The sequence below is a fragment of the Marmota flaviventris genome, chromosome X, assembly GCF_047511675.1.
Source record: "Marmota flaviventris isolate mMarFla1 chromosome X, mMarFla1.hap1, whole genome shotgun sequence".
Taxonomy (NCBI): domain Eukaryota; kingdom Metazoa; phylum Chordata; class Mammalia; order Rodentia; family Sciuridae; genus Marmota; species Marmota flaviventris.
The window spans coordinates 131,917,402-131,924,793 of NC_092518.1; the positions used below are offsets into that span (position 1 = coordinate 131,917,402).

At 39.6% G+C, this 7,392-nt stretch overlaps 1 long non-coding RNA gene across 1 annotated transcript; it reads left to right on the forward strand.

The window, feature by feature from the left end:
* The first annotated feature begins 517 nt into the window (after positions 1-517).
* Positions 518-3,396, forward strand: LOC139703221 (uncharacterized). Its single transcript, XR_011705596.1, has 4 exons — positions 518-617; positions 1,937-2,126; positions 2,886-2,943; positions 3,086-3,396. It is a non-coding gene; the product is annotated as an uncharacterized lncRNA (long non-coding RNA).
* Positions 3,397-7,392: the final 3,996 nt, after the last annotated feature.

Consider the following 7,392-nt stretch of genomic DNA (forward strand, 5'->3'; position numbering starts at 1 on the left):
CACCTATTCAGTTGAAGGCCTTAAGAGCAAAAACTGACATTTCCTAGAGAGGAGAGAATTTTGCCACAATTATGTAACATAGAAATGCTGTGTGAGTAGACACTTCTCAAAAGAATGAATACAAGTGGCCAAGAAATATATATGAAAAAATTGGTCAATGTCATCATTAACCATTATGAAAATGCAAATCAAAACTACAATGAGATAAAAATCTCACCCCAGTTTAATGGCTATTATCAAACAAATAAATAACCAATGCTGGTGAGGATGTAGAGAAAAAAAAATAACTCTCATACACTGTTGGTGGGAATGTATATTAGTACAACCATTATGGAGAACAGCATGGAGGTTTAAAAAAATTGAAAATAAACCCACTCTGTGATCCTGCTATCCCACTTCTGGATATATATATATATATATATATATATATATATATATATATATATCTCCAAAAGAAATAAAATCAACATACTGAAGAGATGACTGCATGCCTTTTTTTATTGCAGCACTGTTCACAGCAGCTAAGAAATGGAATCCACCTAAGTGCCTAAGTGTGTTTCATATGGAATATTATTTATCCATAGAGAAAAATGAAATTCTATAATTTTCAGAAAAAGGTATGTACTGGAGAGCATCATGTTAAGGGAAATAAATCACACACGGAAATGCAAGTACCACATTGGCCCTCACATGTAGAAGCCAAAACAGTCAAACTGAATGTAAACTAGTGATTACTAGAGATTGGGAAAGGTAGAGGCTAGATTTAATTAGTGCATGCTGTATGCAAGTGTTGAAATATTACACTAAACACCATTATTATTTACAATTTATACATGGGAATGAAATAAAATATTAAAATTAAAAGAATGGGGGCTGGGGATGTGGCTCAAGCGGTAGCGCACTTGCCTGGCATGCGCAGGGTGCTGGGTTAGATCCTCAGCACCACATAAAAATAAAATAAAGTTATTGTGTCCACCGAAAACTAAAAAAATAAATATTAAAAAATTCTCTCTCTCTCTCTCTCTCTCTCTCTCTCTCTCTCTCTCTCTCTCTAAAAAAAAAAAAAAAATGAATGCCTATGCCTATGTGAGTTTCTGACCTGCTGGCCTATTCAGAGTTCAGATGTGTTAGACATGAGCTGATTTATTTTACGTCTCCTTTTCTGTTTCTCTCTTTCTGTGGTGAGAAAGAGGAAGATATCTGTAGCTATACTGACAGATACAGATGTAAATGAAGATAGACACAGTATGGATCAAAGTTTACTTTTTGCATAAGGATAGTTCATTTTTCCAGATCTAGTTGTTTCAGACAATTCTTTCTTTCCAATCTTCATTTACATCTTTACCAATAATTAGTTGTCTATATATGCATATAAATGTGAATCTACTCCTGGAAGAAATTTATTTTGTTCTACTGAAGTATTTCTCCAATTACTATTTTGATTATCATTAGTTTATAATGGTTGAAATGATGTAGGATATTTTGTTCTATTTTTATGGATTGCTTGCATATTTTTATGAAAGTTAGAATCAGCCTCCTGATTTCTATATAAATATTTATGGAATTCTGAATTGTACTACATTGAATTGATCAATGCATTTGAGAAGAATTGACATTGCAACAATATTCAGTATTGTGAGTAATAAACAGATTTATATTTCCATTTATTTATATCTTCATTAATTTATCCTTGGAATGTTTTATAGTTCTCAATGTACTCATCTCCTACATCTTTTGTCAGTTTATCCCTTTTAATTAATATTTTCTACTACTATTTTAAATTATACTGTTTTAATTTCCAGTTGCTCATTGCTAGTATCCAAATATAATGATCTTGTATGCAATGGTGTTGCTACACTCAATAATTAGTTCTGAGTGTTTTCTTAATTAATAGAATTTTCTCTATAGACTTTTCTTTTCCTTTTCCAAACTACAGGCCTTTTAAAAAGCCTCAAGTACAATGCTGAGCAATCCCAGCAAACCCTGCCCTGCTTTGTGAATTCATCAGTCTTAGGTTGTGGCTTCGTACATGCAAACATCCTGCATAACTTCTGGCATTGTTATGAATATTGGCCTTGTCTCTCCTTTACTGTTAAATCCTACATTGGCTTATTACACTTACTAAGGTAATCAAGGCCCCTTAGATTATAAACAAGATTGGGATACCCAGTGAAGCAAGTCTGGTGGTTCATTAAAGTCTCCCAGACTGAAGGTAGTGATTTCTGAATGAAAATTAAAAACCTAGGAAACCTCAGTGGACATTAGGAAAAAGAAGTGGGATGGAAAAGTACCCTGCAAGAACTAAGTGGTCTTCAAGGTTGTAGAGAAATGTGTAGGAGGGAAGTGGAAAGATCCATGTCTCCATATAATCTTAAACACAGAGTGCTTTCAGGTGCGACAGACCTGAACTAGGTGCTGGTGGCCAACAAAAGAGACTGGACCATTGCAGGGGGTGTCTGTGGAGAGGTGTGAAGGAAACGCCCTCTCTGGGCCTTGTGATGCACCACAATTGAGCGTGGGGACATGAGGAGGCATCCTGCATCAGTTTGGGAAACCTCTCCAGGGGGCTGGGCATATCCTTCCGTTCTCCAACCAGACTGACTCTCCTGGCCTTCAGGTCACGGGCCCCTTCCCTATGGACCTGACAGATGGGGATGCTTTGTGATGTCTCAGCCCTTCCCCCTCCTCGGCAGGCTTAGGGGTGTGGCCTGGGGTGGGACTTGCTGAGCCAACAAAGCCCAAGGGTGTGGCCACCTGTTGTCCTGGGGACCATAAATAGAGGGAGCTCAGCGGCCTGGACAGACTACCTGGAGGTGCTGGTCCAGAAACATGGGCAGGAGACCCATGGCATCCATTCCCCACTGTGCAAAATCCAACCCTGGCAGCAAAGCGGGCCAAAAGAAGACGTGCATACATCATCGAACCAAGTACAAGAAAAGCAAGGTGAGCTGAGCCACCCAAGTCCTGCTCTTCTGCCCCTGGACTGCCCTCCCTACCTCCCCCTGCACAAAGCCCCTGTTGCCACCCTCCTCCACGTCTGCCCCCAAACCAGTGCCCCTCTGTGATCTCCTTGTTGTCCTTCCAGGGCCGAAAGATGACAAGAAAGTCTAGAAAGCCCCTTCGAGGGCGTTGTAGGAACAAAGAAGCTGCCAGAGCTCGGACCACCGCAGCTGACAGCAATAAGAGAGGAGCAACCCGAGGCAGCCGCCGTCTCCCGCTGAGGAAGAAGGTCCACCGTCGAGCCTGAGGGGGACGACCAGAGCCTGGAAAGTAGCTGCTGAGGTCGCTGCAGTGAGGACCTGTAACACCAGCGAGGCCTGAGACCTCAGAACCTTCCCTGAAGCCTCCACAGGTCTGGCCACAGAGATTGTGAAAATAAAATCAGCTTCTCTGGCGTGTGTGTGTGTGTGTGTGTGTGTCTGTGTGTCCTCTGACGGTGGGGGACAGAGGAGCAAGGGGAGGTTGGTGTGTGGGAAGAGGGAGGTGGGTCCTTTGGGGCTGTGGGTCTTCCAACAGGGCCACAGAACCAGACGTGGAGCATGAGGACAGATGGGCGCTGAGCACTGAAGAGTCATTTCCTCCACACAGGTTTACCAGGAAGGAGGGCAAAGACGAGGAGATTTTGCTCATGTGTAAAGGCGGATGAGATGGGAGGGGTGTAGTATGTGTGGAGACAGTGTCTCCCCAAAAGGACACAATGTAATTTCTGTCAGAATACCTACCTCTCATTGGTGTTTGTTGCATCTCACCCTGGAATGGTTAATTTTATGTGTCCTTTTGTGTGAGGCTTTGGTATCTAGATGTTTGCTCACTCATCTAGATGTGAGTTTTCAAATTTTGTAGATATGATTAACATTTAAATCAACAGAAGGCCTTAAAAGCACTAAAGACAAAATTGCTTAAGTTTTTATTTCTCTGTGATAAATATCCAGCAATGTCATTTCAAGTTCATATATTAATTGCATGTTTAGTTTTATTAGGAACTACCAAACTCTTTTTGAGAGTCACTGTACCATTTTATATTCCCACCAGCAAAATGTTCATGATGCAGTTTCTCCACATCTTTCCATCATTTGGTGTCACGATTATTTTAGGTGTTAGGAGTATAGTGATGTCTCATTATGGTTTTAATTTGCCTTTTTGAAGTGACTAGAGCTTCCAGTACAAAATAGACTAAAACTTGTGGGAGCTGAGAGCAGACATTTTTCCTTATTTTGGTGATGGATGAAAGCATATGCACTTGTTAAAACTCATATATGTGTACATTCAAAATCTAAGTTATTTCCAAAAATAAAGCCTGAATAAAAAATTAGAACTCAAGTAAAATCAACAATATTATTAATAAATGGGTTTGAGGATGTTAAAATTGAAGGAAAACAAAAAATAAAGTTTTTGAAGATGTTAAAACTGAAGGAAATATTAAAATGTTTACTACAAAATCCTCCTTTATTGTGGAGGAAGTTGATTATAATTCACACAGTGGGGGACTTGGGATTGTGGCTCAGTGGTAGAGTGCTCACCTAGCACAGGTGGGTGGACCCTCAGCACCACATAAAAATAAAGGCAGTGTGTTGTGTCCATCTACAAAAAAGATTCTCTCTCTCTCTCTCTCTCTCTCTCTCTCTCTCTCTCTCCAAATAAATAAATAAATAATTCACACAGTGGGGGGGGGGCATGTATATTGTTGGTATGGTAGATAGATGGATATTATTTTCATAATCATTGCTAAACTGGATGTATTTGCAGTTGTCTGTTAGCATGTACCTTTCACACAAAATTTAAATATGCTAAGCAAAGTTTGGGTATATGAAACACTGAATAGGAGGAATGCCTACAAATTAACAAGGAGACAAATAGCCCACTTAAAATAGAAGGAAAATAAACAACAGCTTTGGCAAAGAAAAAGAGAAAAGGAAAGGAATGAAAGATCCATAGGCATTAAATTACTATATTAAGATATAATTCACATCTCATACAGGTCATCCATTTAAACTACAATTACAACACAATGTTTTTAGCCATGCACTTGTTTGTTCATGTCACTTGTTTCCCACTACTGACACTCCTTCCACCCCTTTCATGCACACACATCAGAACGTTAGGTACTTGAGGACAGGGGCTTTGTCTTGTTCACTTGCTGTGTCCTAGTATCTAGAATAGTGCCTCTGAAGCAAAGGTTGTCAATAAATATTTGTTAGTTGACCAAACTGATGCCAATAACTGAGATATAACATTTGGGAGGAGGCACAGCATAGTAGGGGATATAAGGCATTAAATTTAGAACAACATGTTATAGTGAAAACAACATGGATATAGAAAGTATTTAAAAAAACTGGATTATGGTCCTGAAGTTTATGATTCTGATCAGGCCACTGCCCATTTCTGGGCCTGTTTGGATTGTGTTAGCGGAGGTCAATGGGTTTAGGCCCAACAAAATTTCTGGGTTTCAACTTATACATCTTGGTAAATATTTCAGGACATGTAGAATCTGACCATGGGGGTATGCTCTGGTGACAAAACAACGTGGAGGAGGCCAACATGCTAAAATCAGTCCTAAATAACATAACGTGGCAGTGAGGATCAACCAAAATTTGTGGGTTGCCCATGGATGATTTTAACATAGGGTCTTTTTTGTTCCAATCCTCAGGTTTCTATAACAGCTGACTCTATATAGGAGTTGGCATTTCTCCAGAGCCAGACCTTTTCAACATTAACAACATCCTTCTCCTGGTCATCCCCATCATCCCTTACTATCCATATCCCTTACTATCCCTTACTATCTTGTCACTGTGGCCTCTTATGACGACTGTTCTCCCTGTCAAACAGCCCAGAATTACCTGAAAACTCTGTGACATGAAATATTCCTATTGCCTCTAGAAGTAACCTGGCCCTCCTGTCTCATCCCTGGGAGTCCCTCTTATAGCAGTATTTGTTTTAATATAAAATTTGCATTTGGACAGTGAAATTTGGACAACTGGTCATTTCCCCCAAACAAACTTTGTTTTTAAATGAGCTGAAGAGTAGAGTGATTTGGCCCATAATCTACTAGTTCTTCAAATCTAACATTGAAGTTAGTGAGTGAATATTTGGAATGATTTAGATATTTGCAGGAGGATTTTAATATGATACCTAATGTGAAACTGGCTAGTGAACACATATACAGATGAGTTACCTTGCCTATGTGGACAAATCCTCCCTCACAGTGGTATATAAGGAAAGACCACAGAAATCACTGTCATTAAAACTATGGAATCTGAATTCCTAAAATCTCTGGGGCCTCAATGAGGTGGAAATAGTTTCTTGGTGAAAAGTAAAATCATCCCCCAGTATTTCCCCCTTCCCTAGAATGGCAAATTGGTGCTATATATATATATATATATATAAAAAAAAAAAAACAGTAGTTGGGCTGGGGATGTGGCTCAAGCGGTAGCACGCTCGCCTGGCATGCGTGTGGCCCGGGTTCGATCCTCAGCACCACATACAAACAAAGATGTTGTGTCTGCCGATAACTGAAAAATAAATATTTTAAAAAATCTCTCTCTCTTTTTTAAAAAATAGTAGTTTACTATCTTGTTTCTTGTCTGTGTACCTATCCTGCAAGAAAATCCTGGTTTTCCGTGTGTCTAATAGCACCTTTATTATTGTTCAAATATGTTCAGTCAAAAGGAGTGAGAGATTCTCAGCCTACTGACATTATAGATGATATTGCAAAGGGTACTGCAGAACAATGCTATTGTATGGAGAAAACAAACATGCCTTGCTGAAGATCAACCAAAATTTGGGGGTTGCCTGTGGATATCTTAAAAGATTCTTGGAAAATTACATGTGATGCTATGTTTGAAAGCACCTATAACATAGCAGACCCTGTTTGAGTTTATCTGTGATCTGTATATACATAGGTATATGTACATATATATTTTTTATTCTATTTGGATTTCTGGAAGGGATCTCTCCCCCTCCCTCCTCTCTCTCTCTCTCTCTCTCTCTCTCTCTACCAGGGATTGAACTCAGGGACATTCAACTATTGAGCCACATCCCCAGCCCTATTTTGTATTTTATTTTATTTATTTATTTATTTATTTTTAATTTTTTATTGTTGGTTGTTCAAAACATTACAAATTTCTTGACATATCATATTCCACACTTTGATTCAAGTGGGTTATGAACTCCCACCTTCACCCCATACACAGATTGCAGAATCACATCAGTTACACATCCATTGATTTACATATTGCCATACTAGTCTGTTGTGCTCCGCTGCCTTTCCCATCCTCCACCATCCCCCCTCCCCACCTCTCCCCTCCCCTCCCCTCCTCTCTCTCTACCTCCTCCACTGTATAACCCTGAGGGTCTCCTTCCATTTCCATGCAATTTCCCTTCTCTCTCCCTTTC